The sequence below is a fragment of the Peromyscus californicus genome, unplaced genomic scaffold (assembly GCF_007827085.1).
Source record: "Peromyscus californicus insignis strain IS unplaced genomic scaffold, ASM782708v3 Scaffold_6__1_contigs__length_162567912, whole genome shotgun sequence".
NCBI classification, from domain to species: Eukaryota; Metazoa; Chordata; class Mammalia; order Rodentia; family Cricetidae; genus Peromyscus; species Peromyscus californicus.
The window spans coordinates 136,143,015-136,159,861 of NW_026294584.1; the positions used below are offsets into that span (position 1 = coordinate 136,143,015).

The 16,847-nt window shown below is 51.0% G+C and overlaps 1 protein-coding gene across 13 annotated transcripts in view; it reads right to left on the bottom strand.

Annotated features, from left to right (window-relative positions):
• Mical3 (microtubule associated monooxygenase, calponin and LIM domain containing 3) overlaps nt 1–16,847 on the bottom strand; it is a 211,163-nt gene that overhangs the window by 179,624 nt on the left and 14,692 nt on the right. Inside the window, exon 1 of one of the 13 annotated variants that reach the window (XM_052721447.1) lies at nt 11,392–11,523. The exons of 11 other annotated variants lie outside the window; for them this stretch is intronic. The gene's annotated coding sequence lies outside the window, so the exon portion shown is untranslated. Of the gene's footprint in view, nt 1–11,391; nt 11,524–16,847 lie in introns of those variants that run through there. One more of the 13 variants, XM_052721449.1, reaches the window with a different exon arrangement.

The following is a 16,847-nucleotide window of genomic DNA, read 5'->3' on the forward strand; positions in this document are numbered from 1 at the left end:
ACAGAGTGCTGACTCCTCCCACAACAATCCTGCTCCCCCACCTCTCCTACCCTGTTACTGTTACTCTGGATGGCCTCCATAGACTCACTGCCTAGAAGATGTGCAGAGGCATACACAGACCCTGGGAACAAACTAGCTCCAGGCACTTGCTCATGGCCCTTCTCATCTTTTAGAAAGGCCTTCTCAGCCGGCCACTAGCCTGCCTTTCAAGGCTCTGGGAAGACTTCCTGGCTCGCTCTCCTCAGCTCGCACTGCACCCTACATCTACCCTCGTCGCAGCTCCGAGCACACTGCGAGGGAGCTGTCTATGTGTGCGTGTCTGCCCAGCTACACCAAGATTCCACCGGGAGCAGAGAGGCGCTTACTCCCCTCCGAGCACCCAGGCAGAGCCTAGCACAGTGGCTCAGCCTCAAGGGACTGAGCTCGGCTCCCAGGGAGCAGGGCTGCCCCTCACCACCTACGATGTCCCAGGCTTGCTCTCAACTCTAAGCTACTGCTTACATGATGTACCCTTTCCTCTGTGCTGCCCATGTATTCATGGATAGGCGGCCTTACGCTGGAGCGAGGTTAACCTACCAGGGGTTAACACTCTTAAAATTGACGGACCCTCTCCAGGAGCTATCAGCTGCCTATAGCTCCTAGGCTAGGGGCCGGACTTCACATCCACCCCCCCACTCCCCCACTCCCCCACCCCTCCACCCCTTACCCCCCCCACCCCCAAGCTGGGCTGGATTTGGTCTGGCTCAAGCTTCCGCGAGCTTGTGTATGCTGTCCTAACCGCTGTGAGTTCGCAGGGCTGCTGCCCTGTGGGGTCTGGATGACATGTTTCCTTGTGTTCACCCACAGCCTCTGGATCTTATGCTCTTTCCAGCCCTTCTTCAGTAATGACCCCTGGGCCTTAGGAGAAGGGGTGCAGCACAGATGTTCTGGATGAGCAGGGAAAAAAAAGGCAAAGTTGGGTGGGTGGGAAGAGCAGGGGAGATGGATGAGAGGAGTTGGCGTAGGGGTGAATATGGTCAAAACACTGTAAAAACATCTCAAAAAACCAATTTTAAAAAATGTATAAAGTGTGGGGGGGAAAGCAGACATTTATATAAACAAGGTAGAGATTTTTTTTAAAGGACCCTCTTCTCACATAAACAATCATCCATGACCTAGGCTGCATATGAATCACACCTCCTCTGTGGGCCAGGGGTCAGTGTGGACCAGGTTCAAACCTGAGGTAGCTCTCCTTCATGTACTGAGTGTCCTTAGAACATGCTAGTGTGTCTATGTCCTCACCTGTGAAATTCAGATGACTCAGAACTGACCATGCATGTATCCCCTAAACAACCCTGGGCGGGGCACACAACTGATTCTCAGAAGCTTACAGCTGTAATCACCCTTGTTTTCCCCAATCAATGGCTCATACTATTTTTGCCTTTATACATATATACACACTCTCTCTCTCTCCCTCCCCCCCCCCCTCACACACACACACACACACACACACACACACACACACACAGCCTATGTCAGGACTGTATCTTCTGAAGCCAGCAGGTTCAAGAACAGTGACAACACACATTTCCACAAACCTTTAGGCCCTTGCCCTAAAACCCAGTACAGTGAGGCAGGTTAAGAGGACTGATCAATAAGTTAATGAATATGTGATTTCAGGAAGTGGAAAAGATTACTAGGAGGAGAGAGAATGCTGAGCAGCAGGGAAGAAGCGGACAGTAACCAGAGAGAGCCAGCAAGAGCGCGAGACTACAGGAGGGAGCCGAGAAGTCAACCTTGGATGGGGCTGCAGGAAAGGCCCAGCGGCAGGTGGGTTCCTCCTTGGAGTCGGTACTGCTCAAGCTTCCTGTCCAGGGCTCTGCACAGAAACCCGCTCCTGGCTCACTGCACAGCCTGACCCCACACATGCTGCCCAAGGCTGCTCCCTACCTGAGAGGAAACCCAGAGTCCCAGGCCCGCACTCCAAGTTCAGAAGCACAGGCATGAAGGCCACTGTGTGCCCACCACGCGCCTGGTGGAATTCTGCCTGCCTGTAACCGTGAAGCGGAGGCCTGCCATCTACTACCCAGAGAGGTTAAGGAACACACACGAGGTCATACACTCTCGTCTGGTTTCAGAACCCATGCTCTCATCCACCACACAATCCGCTGCCTCTAGTCTTGAGTTAATACCACTATGTATGAGCTGAGAAAGCTCACGCAAGTCACCTAGGCCTCTTCGAGCCTTATGCTCCCAACCTATTCAGTGGGCATCACATAACTATGCATACTTAGTGTAAGGAGAAGAAAAAGATCATAACACAAAGGGCACTTCTAAAATATACATGGGGGGGGGTCGGGAGGAAGGATGAGGGGGGATCTGTGGTTGGTATGTAAAATGAATAAAAAAATAAAATAAAATAGATGCCAGGAGATGGGTTCCCTTCCCAACCCACAGCCTCATATTTTTCAGCCAAATCCTTCCGTCTCCTTTACTACAGGGGACCAATCGATGCCCCTCGGATGCCCTGCCCTTTGCATATGCTCAAGTATTTCAGCGCCCGCAAGAGCTTGCAAAATAACCCGGGAATAAACAAAAGGCAGGCCACTCTGCATGGGACACACGGGGAGGCAGCACAGTTGGAGAAGATGTCACAGAGACTTCTGGCGTGCCGATGAATAGTGCATGAGCACAAGGCGGCCCGGCCAGGCCCTGCCAACACAGCATACACCCTGACTGACAGCCCAGGACGGCACCTAGCTCCGCCACACCAGTAAGCCAAGATGACGGGCCGCGGCACCACAGAGGCCATGGCCAGCGGCCTCTGGGCCCCTGTGGCTGCATATGTAGTAGTGGGCTAAGGAGGGGAAGGCAGGTGAAAGCGACAGGCAAGCAGGGGAGGCGGCTCACACGTGTAACCGCAGGCCTCTGGAAGCTGAGTTCAAGGCCAGCCTGGCCACGTAGCAAGACGCTGTTTCAGAAACCCAAAACAAAAACAAAAAGAAAGGCGGTCACTTGTACCAATGGTGGAAGATCAGCATGCTTGAAAGTCATATACAGACAAAGCGTCCTGTTCCTAGAGAAGGAACTGTGTCACAAAATTCCTTTACCGTGATCACGTCCACGTAAGCCAAGAAGTACAGACAGGCACTATTTTATTGGAGGGAGGCACATTTCCATACATCCCCTTTAAGCCCATGAGCACCACTCTGGGATTGCTGGCCAGAGAAAACTCTTCAGAAACAGCGTGGACCAAACATGCTCGCCAAATGGCATCAAGTCAGTACACAAGGAGCCGAGGCTGGAAGACGCTTGACTTGTTTCCAGGGTATACAAGCCATTTCCACTGGGATGGACCTAAGTGGCCCAAAGGTCTTGGAAAATAGAAGACTAAAACAATGCAAAACTGTATTTCACTGAGCACACTCAGCACCGAGACGTCCAAGTAGGCCTTTGTCCACATCAGCCCCCAAATGGAGCAAGTGACCTCAAAAGATGAACAAAAGGTGGAGTCTTGGGAGAGAGGAGTCTGAAACACTAGCAGCCTCCGAGGTCACAGCGGGAACAGGGTTGTATCATGGCCGCAAGGAAGATCTGGCAGTACCAACGTGGTTCTAACCGTGACCATGAGGATTATCAGAACACCTGGGAGAGGGTGTGGCGGCAGCATGTCATCTAGGAAGGCCTACCCTGCCACTGGAGTACCTGTCGCTCATCTTGGCAAGCAGTGGCCAGGCAAGGACAAGAGGACCAGCCAACAGATCCCCAGTGGTGATGGACAGACACCCAATCAATGGCAGTCTGCAGGAAGGGGAGGTAGCCCAGCCCTTCCTGCCACCAAGGTCCTCGGGGAAGAGCTACAGAAACAACCCAACCCTGTTGGCAAAATACAAACATCCCCGCCTCAACCACAGAGGCCAGGTAAAGTCTAGACAGCCTCACTGCAATGTGCAAGAGACAAACAACCCAGCCTCGGAGAGTATCGCACTGCAGCGGGGTACCTCTGCTCGCCACTCCAAGTTCAGGGTTCCTGACCGATTACATCACATATCACCATACAGGATGGCTCACTGCTTTTGTGCTGTCCCCCCACAAATATGGTAACTTCCTGCAGCCTCTGCAGAAGTTCTTCAATAAATATGTCAAGTGGGAGTGTGTCACCACCTGAAGCCTTAGGGGAATTCCCTGCTCCTCTGCTCTCTGGCTCTGAGTGTGACACAGGCCCAGCTCTCCTTATTCCGCCTTCTCTACCGGGGCTGGGCACACGGTGTTCAGAGAATCCCGAGGGCTTGACTCAACTTACCGCTGTATTCTTCCTCTTCAATCCCCCCCGCTTTGCTTCCTCAATGGTTCATGTTTTATGACGGTAATTACAGGCTCAGCTTATGCAATTTACTGAGTTTATGGATGTGACCTTTCTGAACACTAAGGACACTTACCGTAAAACGGGGAGGGGGGAAACGCTGTGTGTACAGAAAGCGCTGACCCGGAGTACGGTCACTCGGTAAGGTAAGCAGTAACTATGGTGGCTACTCTGCTGTCACGGACCATCAGGCCCACTTTTCAGAGGCACTTAAAATACCAACGACACATGGTTGACTCCCACCCCCCACCTCTGCAAGGCTGGTTTTGAGAATAGCCTACCTGTCTTGGAAACAAACTGACCAAATTCAAACCTCTAGTTAAATACTTCCTTTTTCCATCTTCACAGGGAAATAAGTGAATCCCACTGGTCAAGGCCTACCTGGGTCAAAGGCTCCACTCTAAAAGTCCACTTGCTAATTAATTATACAGAGGTAGGCTCCCCAGCCTGCCCCCTATCCATAAAGAAACTAAGATAGCCGGGCAGTGGTGGCGCACGCCTTTAATCCCAGCACTCGGGAGGCAGAGGCAGGCGGATCTCTGAGTTCGAGGTCAGCCTGGACTACCAAGTGAGTTCCAGGAAAAGGCGCAAAGCTACACAGAGAAACTCTGTCTCGAAAAACCAAAAAAAAAAAAAAAAAAAAAGAAACTAAGATAATGACAAGTGATTTGGGCTTGAACCTTGGAAATGCAAACCCATGCCAGGGCCAGCGAGATGGCTTAGCAGACAAAAGTGTTTGGGGCTCAAGCCTGATCGCTAGAGTGGGATCCCAGGAATCCACAGTGAAAGGAAAGAACCGGCTCCCCAAAGCTGCCCTCTTACCTTTACATGTGTGCCATGGCTCGAGCGTGCGCGTGCACGCGCACACATACATACACACACACACACACACACACACACACACACACACACACACACACTCACACATACACACACTATACACTGTTAACCACTATACATACACACCATACACTCACACACATACACACACACCATACACCGTTAACCACTATATACACACATACAGAGTAATAGAAAATAAAATCACTGAAAATTTAAAAGAGAAACTCACGCCAGGCAAAAAAAAAAAAAAGGAGCCTTTAATCCCAGCACTCGGGAGGCAGAGCCAGGCGGATCTCTGTGAGTTCGAGGCCAGCCTGGGCTACCAAGTGAGTTCCAGGAGAGGCGCAAAGCTACACAGAGAAACCCTGTCTCGAAAAACCAAAAAAAAAAAAAAAAAAAAAGGAGAGGAAGGAAAAGATAGGAACTAGGGAACTAGGCTGTACTCAACACTTCCTAGATCCCACAGCACAGCCCATGGCCCCTGAAGAACTTTCTACTGCCCTGTACGGTTCTCCAAATGCTCCAGAATGCAACACTTAAGAGAAATATGGCCAGACATGGAGGGACACATCTTTAATCCCAACACCTTTAATTGGGCAGCAGAGGCAGGAGGAGCTCTGAGTTCACGTCCAACCCTGTCTACGTAGCAAGTTCCAGGCCAGGGGTGACATAGTGAGACCCTGTCTCAAAACAAACAAACAAAAATAAATAAATGAGTAAACCTGGTGCTACCTAACCTATCTCCTGAGGGCATTTCACTCAGGTGACTCCAGGGAGAAGGGAGAAGTCTGATTATGGTTTTTAAAAGTCACAGGAGTTGCCAGGTGGTGGAGGCGCATGCCTTTAATTCCAGCTCTCAGAAGGCAGAGGCAGGTGGGTCTCTGAGTTCAAGGCCAACCTGGTCTACAGAGTGAGTTCCAGAACAGCCAGGACTACACACAGGAAAAGTCACAGGAGTCTGTGAGGGCACAGGTGCAGAGCCGAAGGCCTGCAGGGGATCCTGAGACCACTACCCTCTTAGAGGGACGGTAACAGCTCTGGATCCTACTCCAACTGGCTGCCCCCAGGCTGACTCAGGACTCTGCAGAGAACTCAGGACACAGGCTTCAGTCAGGGCTCTCCAGTGTCTGCCACCCTGATCATGTGATCAGGACTGTCATTAGCCCAACAGCTCCAGCAGGCTGCTCTCCCCACCTCTCCCTTCCCCATTCCAGACCCCTGAAATCCCTAATCACAGGGCAGCTAGGGGAAGGGGGGGTATTCTCCTCCCTCCCTCTTCTCCCAAGTTCCCAAGGTGGAGAGCCTTCCTAGGCTCCAGAGGCAGAGGCAAGAAAGAGAGAGCGGATTGGATCAAACAAAGTAGAACTTTGTCAGTTTAAATGGTGCTAGGGTTCAAGTGCTCTACCACAGGGCCACGCCCACAGACCTGCACATCTATTTTAAAGCAGTAAGGAGAAGCCAACGGCAGTGAGTAGTCGGTCACTGGCCATGTGGTCCCCTTCCCAAAGTTCACCAGAATGAATCTTTCACCGCATATACAATGTAACAGCACCTAGAGACACTCCCAGTGCAGAAGCCCCCTCTGCTGGCCACCATCCCCTCTCCTCAAATTCACAGCCAGTCTCAACCCCAGAGCCAGGCACTACACAGAGAGAAGCCTTTGACAGACACAAAAGGGCTCCACCAGAGGCTCTCACCAGGGCCCTTCCTGCTCAGCAAAAAGTTCCGTCCCCCCAGCTTTCCCTGAGGTAAAGCCCACAGCCCCCCTTCTCCAATCTTTACTAGGATGATCCCTTCCTTTCATTTTTTAAGACGCCAACAGTCTTTCCATCCTCTTGTGCAAATCTAAGCAGCCAATGGAGACAAGCCTTTCAACAGCAGGGCTAAAGGAAACTGCTTTCCCATCTTCAGTATCACATCTGCATGCCTTCAGACAGCTGACCCACCCTGAAGAAAACAGCTGATCACGTATGACCAAGCCTCACTGGATCTGCCGAATGGTGTATCTAAGCATCCAGGTGTGTGACATCCACCCCACCCCACCCAATCCCACTGCCTCAGAGGACTCTGAAAAATGGAGCCAAAGATGACAGAGAGGTTGGCTGGAAGGGGAGGGGAAGTCCACCCCGTGGATTTTAGGTAAATTTCCAAACGACGTCGTCCCCTCCGATTCCCACATAACTGGATAATGTGTTGTGTTATCTGTGGAAGCTAAACACCAGAAAGGAAGCAGGTGTTCAGCTTTCCAGAGAAAGCAGAAAAGAAGCGCCTGCCTTTCTGCAGACCTCAGCAAAAGCGCCAGGTCTCCAACGCCACAGTTTCAACCAGTGAAAAGGTGAAGAGGCCTGAGGACTGAGGACCGGCTGTGGGTCAGAGTATCACTTCCCCCACCCTGAACCACTTCCACTCTGTGGTCCTAATAACCCTCCTGTCTGGTTTTATTAAATACTTCACATTCTCCCAAGATAAATGTCTTTTTCAGTTCTGTTTTTCCCCCCTAAGGTAATGACTGTCCACTGCAGAAAGTGGAGGTAGGGGTGGAGAGAATAACAGGTGTCAGAACCCCAAAGTCTCGCCGTTAGTCACCACCGTAGCACGGGGCTGGGATGACACTGCCCAGAGTATGACCCGAAGCTGACCTGCTCTCAGCCAGGGCTTTCTGTCACTTCCTCGCCCTGGGATCTCTTCAATGCCTAGTTCGTCATCGATGACATGGGGAATACCTAGAATAAGTCACACACAGCTATGAGGAGTAGACAGCTGGTGTGCACCCAGCACAGGCACGGACTAGCAATCAAAGAGCAGCGACATTGCTTACCAGCAATCAGAAAAGTACAACCATCTGCCATAAACCTTTCAGCGCCTAAAAACAAGAGGGGTGTGGGCGTGTCTTCCTCCCGAGCTATCAATGGAAAGAACATAACACGAGAAATCCAATTCAAGGATCAATGGATTTGTACTCAGGGCCAATCACGTCACTCCTGTTCCTTCATCTATAGACTGGGGAGACACTGTACTATAATTTGACTACATTACAGTCAAGAATCGATGACATGGGCTGGGGGTGTGGCTCAGTGACAGAGGGCTTGCCTAGCTGAGTGAGGCCCAAGCACCTGCCTCCAGAGGGTCAACTAGTGAAGGAAAAGGAACTCATCTCTTCAAAGAAAGCGCAGTTACTGAATCCAGAGCCGCCTTCTGTAAAAATGTCACGCCCAATATCATGCAACATAAACAAACCAATGATGGTTCTTATTTCCCCGAGTACATTAGCTCTGATAGCCTTTTAATCTGCTCATAGGACCAGTCGCAAGAAGGGAGGAGGCAAACGGTGGCTCCCTGCCGAGCCCAGAGCAGAGTCCACGAAAGCTACCCCGGGCCTGCTGGTCCAGCTTCAGCCGCCCTGGCCACTTCTCAGATGTCACTGCCTGGGAAAATTAAGTAATGATTCCAGTTTCACTTGGACATGTCAATCCACCAAGTAAAATCCTCACCTACAAGAGTAATCAACACCAGGGAGGCAGAGGCAGGCAGATCTCTGTGAGTTCGAGGTCAGCCTGGTCTGTAGAGTGAGTTCCAGGACAACCAGGGCTACAAAGAAACCCTGTGTGGGGAAGTAGAGTAATCAACAGATCGAAGGAAGGGTCAGCTCTCCTATTGGGTGGTACTTAAGATCTCTTCTAAGGAAGGCACCATCCTGTCTTTCACAATGCAGCACTGGATCTGGCAAGATGGCTCAGTGGTTAGGAACATTCATTGCTCTTCCAGAAGACTGGAGTTCGGCTTCCAGCACCCAGGTCAGGCAGCTCACAACCACCTGTAGCTCCAACTCCAGAGGATCTAACACCCTCTTCTGGCCTCCAAGGGCACCTGCACACACGTGGCACACACAGAGACACACTCATGCACATCTGTAAATAAAAATAAATACTTAAAATGCAACGCATTGCTGGGTGTGGTGGGTCACACCTGTTAACTCTGCACTCGTGAAGTAGAGGCAGGAGGATCAGGAGCTCCCTTGCCACAAAGCAGGATCAGGCAGGTCATCCATGGCTAATAAGGAGTTCAAGGCTAGCCCAGATTATACGAGGCCCTATCTTAAAAAAAAAAAAAAAGGAGCCCACGAGCATGAGGTGAGGGTCAGAAGGATGTAGTGGCAACCCAGCACGGAGGAGCTCAGACAGAAGGCTGGAGAGCACGGCGCCAGCGAGTTAAGGCCGGACTGGAATACACGGAAAGAGATCCTGTCTCTAAACAAAACAACCAACACACTATAGCAACAACCAAAAACTGCATGAGACAGACGGGAAACCTCAACTTTCCTTCTTTAATTTCTCCCAGGCCAGAAGTGTTTCACTTACAACCTCCTATTAAAATGTCTAGAAAGCCAAGAATGGGAGAGGGAGGGAGGGGAGCTGGTCTCCCCGTTGAGGGAGAGGAGGACACCAGGCCCAACTCCATCCCCACCCAGGTCTTCCAATCAAAGAGGACCTACTGAACACCCACAAGGCACGCTCAACACTGTGCAAAGCACACCTACTATGTCCTGGGCACTGTGTGAAGCACATTTCCCACATTATTTTCTCTCCCACACCTAGAAACCGCAGGATACAAACACCCTGGTAGGGTGAAAGCCCCAACCGGCTGGCAGTCACATTTTAGACTTCTCAAAAGTTGACACTATCCTAAACACAGAAAAGAGCTCTAACTGAGGAACTGGGTCCAAGTTCTACAGGACTCTTTGCAGAACAAGCCACCGAACACGGTCTTGGCTGTAATTCTGAAATCAACTCATGCTACTTAGCAGACCACTAAAAGATACTTTAAGACTTTTACAGCCTGGAGCATAAGAAAAGCTCACCGTAAGGCTAAAATATGTGACTGGAGTGCATGTGGCAATCAAGTATGAAATTTACGATATCCTCTTAAAGGACCTTGGGAAACGTGCTCACAGAAGGCAGCCACAATGAACAGCATCCTTTGTGGCTGGGTCATGAGTGAAAATATTCCTGCTGGCAGCAGCAATCTGTAAGATGTCTCCCTCATCATAAAAATCTCACTCTCTCTCACCATCAACCCAAATGATTGTGAATGTAGCGAACAGTCAAGTGGGGCCAAACACACACTGATGTCCTGGTATTTAAATGCTATTCTCTCCATCCAAGGCACACTTTAAATAAACAAATACGACTGTCTGAAATGATCTCCGTTGCTCTGCATTAATCCATTTCACACGAGCCATAATTAATGTTTGACTTAAGCACTAAAATCAAAGCAATACGGATGTGGTGTATATTCTTGGAAATAACTTTGTCTCCAGACTCGGGAGAAAAAAATCAGCCAAGATACAAGGCTGACCCACGACCCCAATTGCGCTGAGGCGCCCGAAGGACCCCCTCTTCCCAGCAACAATTGTGAAAGAGCTGGATGATGCGATCCCTGCCAAGCAGAGACGCCAGAAACCTGCAATCGGCCATCACGCCGGCTGGCTGTCTGAGAACACCAGACAAACCCATATCTGGGTAGGGCTCTTCAAGGTTATTCTTAAGCGAGAGATGTCTAGTGTGCCACGGGGACCTCCAACAGTGTTGTCACTTTGTAAGGCAGTTAGGAAGGGGGACAGCGCTGAGATAAGAGGCCTCGGTGGTTGCTTGCACCCCACTCAGTCTACCACCAGACGGAAATGTCAAGAGTTCCCTCATGGCCACCTGCCATAACGACCTCAGCAACCCACACACTGCGCCTGCTGGGCTCCACACTAGGGACATCGGGGAGCGCAGCCCCACTCCCCAGGCTGGGTCTTCGCTCCTACAAAGCCGCCTTGGGCACACCCAGTCCAAGCCGCTTAGTCCCGCTCCTACTAGCGAGACAGCTCTCTTCAGTTCCCCCCGGGCGCGACCTGACCTAGCACCGGATTCCTGGAGGTCAGGGACCCGGACACCGGCCCGGCAGCGCGGGAAGCGCAGAGGGGCTTCCTCGCCCGCGCAGCAGCTCGGCCAGCGCTCCGGACGCACCCGTCTGCCAGAGAGAGGCTCCAGGCACAGAACGGAGCCGGAGCCCCGGGGCTGCCCGGGAGGGATGTCTCCAGCCACGCATCGGGGCGCCGCGGTCACCCGCGCCAAAGCCGCCGTGGGCCAGCCGCCGACCCCCGGCACACCGAGGCGCAGCGTGGGCGGGATGCGGCTGCTCCCCAGGAGCGCGGCACTCACCTCTGCTTCATGCTGCTGTGCCCTCGTGGCCGGCGGGGCCACCCAGCCGCGCGCCGGGACACGCAGCCGCAGCCCCCGCGCGCTAGCCCGCAGCGTCCGGCGCGGCAGCAGCAGCAGCGGCGGCGGCAGGAGCGGCGCCGCCGGGGCGGGGCGGGCACATGGGAGGGCGGGGGCTGCGGCCCTCCAGGCTAGACCACCGACGCCAACGGGGGCGCGCGTGCTCGGTGCTCCAGCAGTTCGCTCTTAGAGTTCGTTCTTGGGGACCGGATTGCCACCTGCAGGCTGGATCCTATCAAAATCTCACGGGTCACAAGCAGAAGGTAAAGGAATGCATAGCTGCCACTCCCTCCCTCCTGCTCTCTCCCCCCCCTCGGCCCGGACCATATGGTACATTCCTGAAAGCCCAACGGAGTAGGAGAGGAAAGAGGTGATTGGCTGGGAATCTTGGAAGGGGCGAGAAGCCACACAAAACGGCCAACGGGATAACACCGGGGGCATATCAAAGCCGGCCAGACCCGGGACTGGAGGACTCCCTTAAAGGGGACTTGTTTGTTGCTCTCAGAAGCCGCCACAAAACAAAGCTAGAATTTTCTTCCTTATCTCATCCAGATGGGACAGAATAGAGAAGTGTCGGATTTCCGGGGGGAAAGCTATAGACAGCTTCGGAGAATTGAATCCTATATGACTTTGAGCGGGTAACGCCAACTCCCTGCCTCTGTTTCCTTTTCCAATCCGATGAGGGTGTTAGACCACATTTGACCTCTAGAAAACCTTTCTCTTACTTCCTCATCCCTTGCACCAGATTATTAATCTCTTCAATTCCAGGCATCTTAAAGAACTTCGGTTGGAAGTGGGTAGACCTTCTGACACCACACCTTTACAGACATAACTGTATCTAGTCTCTTATTACGGGAAAGCAGGTCGGATATTCTTCCGAGGCCCTTACATATATGTTAAGGAAGAGCATTCTTCCTATCTGGGTGTGTAGACCGCGCCTCCTAAACTCTGCACTCCCAGAGGCCGAGGAAGCTTCAGTTAATTCTTCACTGGCCTGCTGGACTGTGCAGGATTCCGGCCTTCAGCAGCAAATCCCACGGGCTGATGACCCTCGGGCCCTGCTGAAGAGTTTGTTCCTGGCTGAAGTCTGAAGCTACCACTATGCGCTCTCAATCGCCCTCCACGTCTAGCTGACCTGCGAACATTCCTGGAGGCCTTGTCTGCTCCATTTTAGACTTTTACTCCAGAGAGCCAGCACTGCCTCAGACCAATTGCCCTCTATTTACATTTTTTAAAGTTATTATTTGTGGGGTGGCGTGGGGAGCTGGAGATCAGGGGACAATCTTTAGAAGTGAGTTTTCTCCTTCTACCATGAGTCCTGGGGACCAAACTCCAGTCCTCGGCTTGGTGACAAATGCTTTTTACTGGTGAGCTTTCTCACAGGCCCTCCACTTTATTTCAGAATTTTTCAGTCTGTACTCCTCTGCATCCAAACTGTAAGGTATTAAGGATGCCTTTCCTAAGAGTTCCACTTGCAGCCAGACAACCCATCTTCCAACTATTGTCCAAAGACACCCAGAAGTACAGTCCTGATAGGTAGCCTTCCTGGACGGCTAACTGTAGCCACTGACATTTCTACCTTGTGCCCTCATGACCCTAATTTTCCCTGTTTTCTGCCCCCAGATAATCCTCTTTCCCTAGTATCCAGCAGCTGCTACTTCTTGTGTTTATTAACTGTTATGGTTTAGATAAGAAGTGTCCTTCAGAAAGGCTCATGTATCTGATGCCTGGTCCCCAGCTGGTATGCTATTTTGGGAGGTGCTGGAAACTTCAGGAGGTGGGGCCTAACTGGTTGAAGTAGGTCATTAGGAGCAGTCCTTGGAGTTATCTTGTCCCTGGCCTCTTCCTGCCTTTTGGCTTCCTATCCACCACGAGGTGCACATGTCCCTCCTGCCATGCTCTTCTGCCTGTGAGCAGGGGACCCAAGTCCACAGAGCCAGGAACCAAAGATGGGAAGCCATAAATTAAAAGAACTCCTTAAACTGTTTGTGTCAGGTATTTCTGTCATGACTGTGAAGAAACTGAACAAACGCAGTATATCCTGTGTACTGGGTACTGTTGGGAGAGGTTTATGTGCGTCATCTCTTTCCAACCTCACATCAGTGCTGTGAAGTCATTATTTCTGGTCGTACCATTATTCCTCCTGAGAGAAAAAGCCAAGTGTGGAGGAGCCCATCTGAACAAGGGCATAGAGAGGCCTGACTGACTCCAGCAACCACCCTGGTAATCCAGCAGTGCAACACTGTGCTTGGGGGCGGGGGGAGGGGGGGCTGCAGGGGGGATCTTGTTTGTTGACTTGACACATGCCAGGGTTACTTGGGAAGAGGGAATCTCAACTAAGGAAGCGCCTCCATCAGATTGGCCTGTGGACAAGTTCGTAGGGTATTTTCTTGATTAATGATTGATGTAGGAGGCTCCAGGCGACTGTGGGCTGTGCCACCCCTGGGCAAGTGGTCCTGGGGTGTGGAAGAAAGCAGGCCGAGCAACATGGGGAGCAAGCCAGTAATCATCACCCCTCCATGGTCTCTGCATCAGTTCCTGCCCGGACTTCTCTCCATGTTAGACTCCAGTTACAAGTGAAATGAACATTTTCCTCAAGTAGCTTTTGGTCATGGTGTTTTTATCATAGCAACTGAAAGCTAACTAAGACAAACATGGTCTCCTATTTTCATAAGTCGACTACACTCTAATAAGAGATCATGCCAGCGCTGGAGTCCTGTGGTAAGTGGATGCTTAGCTTGCTTGAAGCCCCAGGTTTGATCCCCAGCAAAAGAGAGGGAAAGGGAGAGAAAAGGAAGCAAGGATGGGAAGAGAAGAGAGGTGGAGAGAATTTCAAACACATTTCTATACTTGTGAAATCGTTTGAACGGCGAAGCAGATTGTGAGGAGCCCTGGCAGACGGTCGTCTACGGGAGGCAGGAAATGACGGCTCACAAAGCAGACCAACCTGGCCAAGGTTAAGAAAGCTGCTAAATGAAGCTGCCTGTACTTGGGAGGCAGAGGCAGGAGGAGCGCAAGTTCCAGGCCAGCATGGCGTACATTCTGAGATCCTACCTGAGAAAGCCCAGAGCTTTGGGCTGTAACTCAGCGGTAGAGTAATTACATAGCATACACATTGCCTTGGGTTCAATCCTGAGGCCTCCAAAAACATATAAATGGAGCCTGGTCTTCCAAATTGTACATTCTGTCCACTGCAATCTCCCACTCCCTCACAATCCTTTGACAACATGTAACAACTAGGCAACAATTGTAAGCAACAAGGAAAGAAATACAGAATAGCAAATCCGTGCTGGAAGGTTCAGGGGCTATGGTGTAAGAAGTACTTACAGTGAGCCTGTGTCTCTGCCATGTTGGAATGTTCAGTAGCAGAGGAAGAGGAAGTACTCCCACCACCCAGCATGCTTGGAGATGGAATGAGCTCTGTGTCCATGAGGAAGGAAGGGCAGTGTGCATTACCCCAGAACCAGGTCTTTAGTAAAAATATCTTGCTCCACTGGCAGTTAGAATACAACCCTGAAAATACAGGTTGTGATAATTATGTCCTCCTCCTCCTCTTCCTTCTTCATTTTGTTGTTGTTGTTTTTCGAGACAGAGTTTCTACATGTAGACCTGGAACTCGCTCTGTAGACCAGACTGGCCTTGAACTCAGAGATTTGCCTGCCTCTGCCTCTCGAGTGCTGGGATTAAAGGCATGTGCCACTCTGTCTTAGGGGGAAAATAAGTATTTCAATTTTGGTGTATGTGTGTGTGTGTCAGAAGACGACTTGCAGGAATCTGTTCTCTCCTTCCAACATCTGGCAGGCTTGATGGCAAACCCTTTTACCCATTCAGCCATCTTGCCAGCCCACTCCCACATGATTTTGCTAGTGTGTCCCACTGCTTCTAGGGTTTCATCCTTATGGTCCCCCCAGGGAATTCCCAAGCTTCCTATAACTCAGAAACTCCCAGGGTGCTTTAGGAAGGCTCAGATGTAGGATAAGAGACTCAAAAGGGAAGTGCAGGGGTGGTTTAGAACAAACTTCATTCCTGAACTGTATCCACTGTCACAGGGACCCAGCAAATAAAAAGATGATGTGCTTCAAGTCCTTGCCTCTGGGGCTGGAGAGATGACTCAGTAGTCAAGAGTACTGGCTGCTCCTCCTGAGGACCCAGGTTCGATTCCCAGCACCCACATAGTAGCTAATAACCATATGTAACTCCAGTACCAGGGGAGCTGAAGTCATTTCTTCTGGCCTCCAGGGGCGCCAAGCATGCACATGGGACTCAGCGTTACATGCTGGCAAAACACTCATACACATAATAATAATAAAAGTATTTTTTTAAAGTCCTAATTTTAGACTAGCCCAGTCTGCTGGAAGTCAGCTAAGGGACGCACAGGTGGCAGTGTCCCAGTACTGGGGACACTCCTGGACTCTGAGTTTATCCCTAGACTACCAGCTCACAGCAAGATTTTAACACACACACACACACACACACATACACACACACACACACACCATTCACTTTCTAATTCCTGTTTTATAAGCTTTTTATCCTAGTGGCAGGCAGAAAGGAAATTAAAATACAACTTGACAAAATCACATGTCTATGTCTGCATCACTTTTTTCACAGCTGAGAAGGGGCTCCTCAAACTCACCAGCCTGCGTGTACTTTGCAATAGTCAGGAGTTCTACATAGCAGTTGCAGGTTAAAAACCAAGATAGGACTGCATAGGGGAAATCGGGAAATCAGTTGCCAAAGCCACCGAAAAACCTAGAGCCACCACCGCACTTACTACAGAATCCCAGAGTCCCACTGGCCTGGGAGAAAGCCTTCCCAAGGCTGCTCCAGCGGGTCTCTGACAGGCTCTACAAACAAAGCAGGTATGCCCACAGGGCTTTTAGGTTTCCTGGGTTGATGTCTTTATTTTAATTTTGGTGATGCTGAGATAGAAACACGGGTTCTGTTCATACCAGGCAAGGATTCTGACTTGGAGCTGCATACATCCTCAGCCTCAGATGTGTATCTTCATGTGCAGTTGCGGTATCGGAAAACTGTCCTATAACTGTGTATACACAGAGATCACAGGCACACATGTGCCCGGGTCCTTTGAGTCCCTGTGTCAGTCCAGACGAAATGCTCTGTTCATCTGGAAGCCACAGGCAAACCTACCCTAGTGAGGAGGGGGAGAAGCCATCAAGGCTTCCCCAGTCCACCTGCGTGGGACAGCGTCTTTTTAAACAGAAACACCGAGGGTGGGAGAGACGGCACAGTGAGTAGAGACCCCGAGGACCTGAGTGTGAGCCCTCCGAATACTCAGGGTGGAAGGAGAGAACCAACTCCCGCAAGCTCTCTTCTGACTTCCACAGGCATGCCCATGCATAGATACAAGATAATAAATGTAATAAAAATATTAAAAT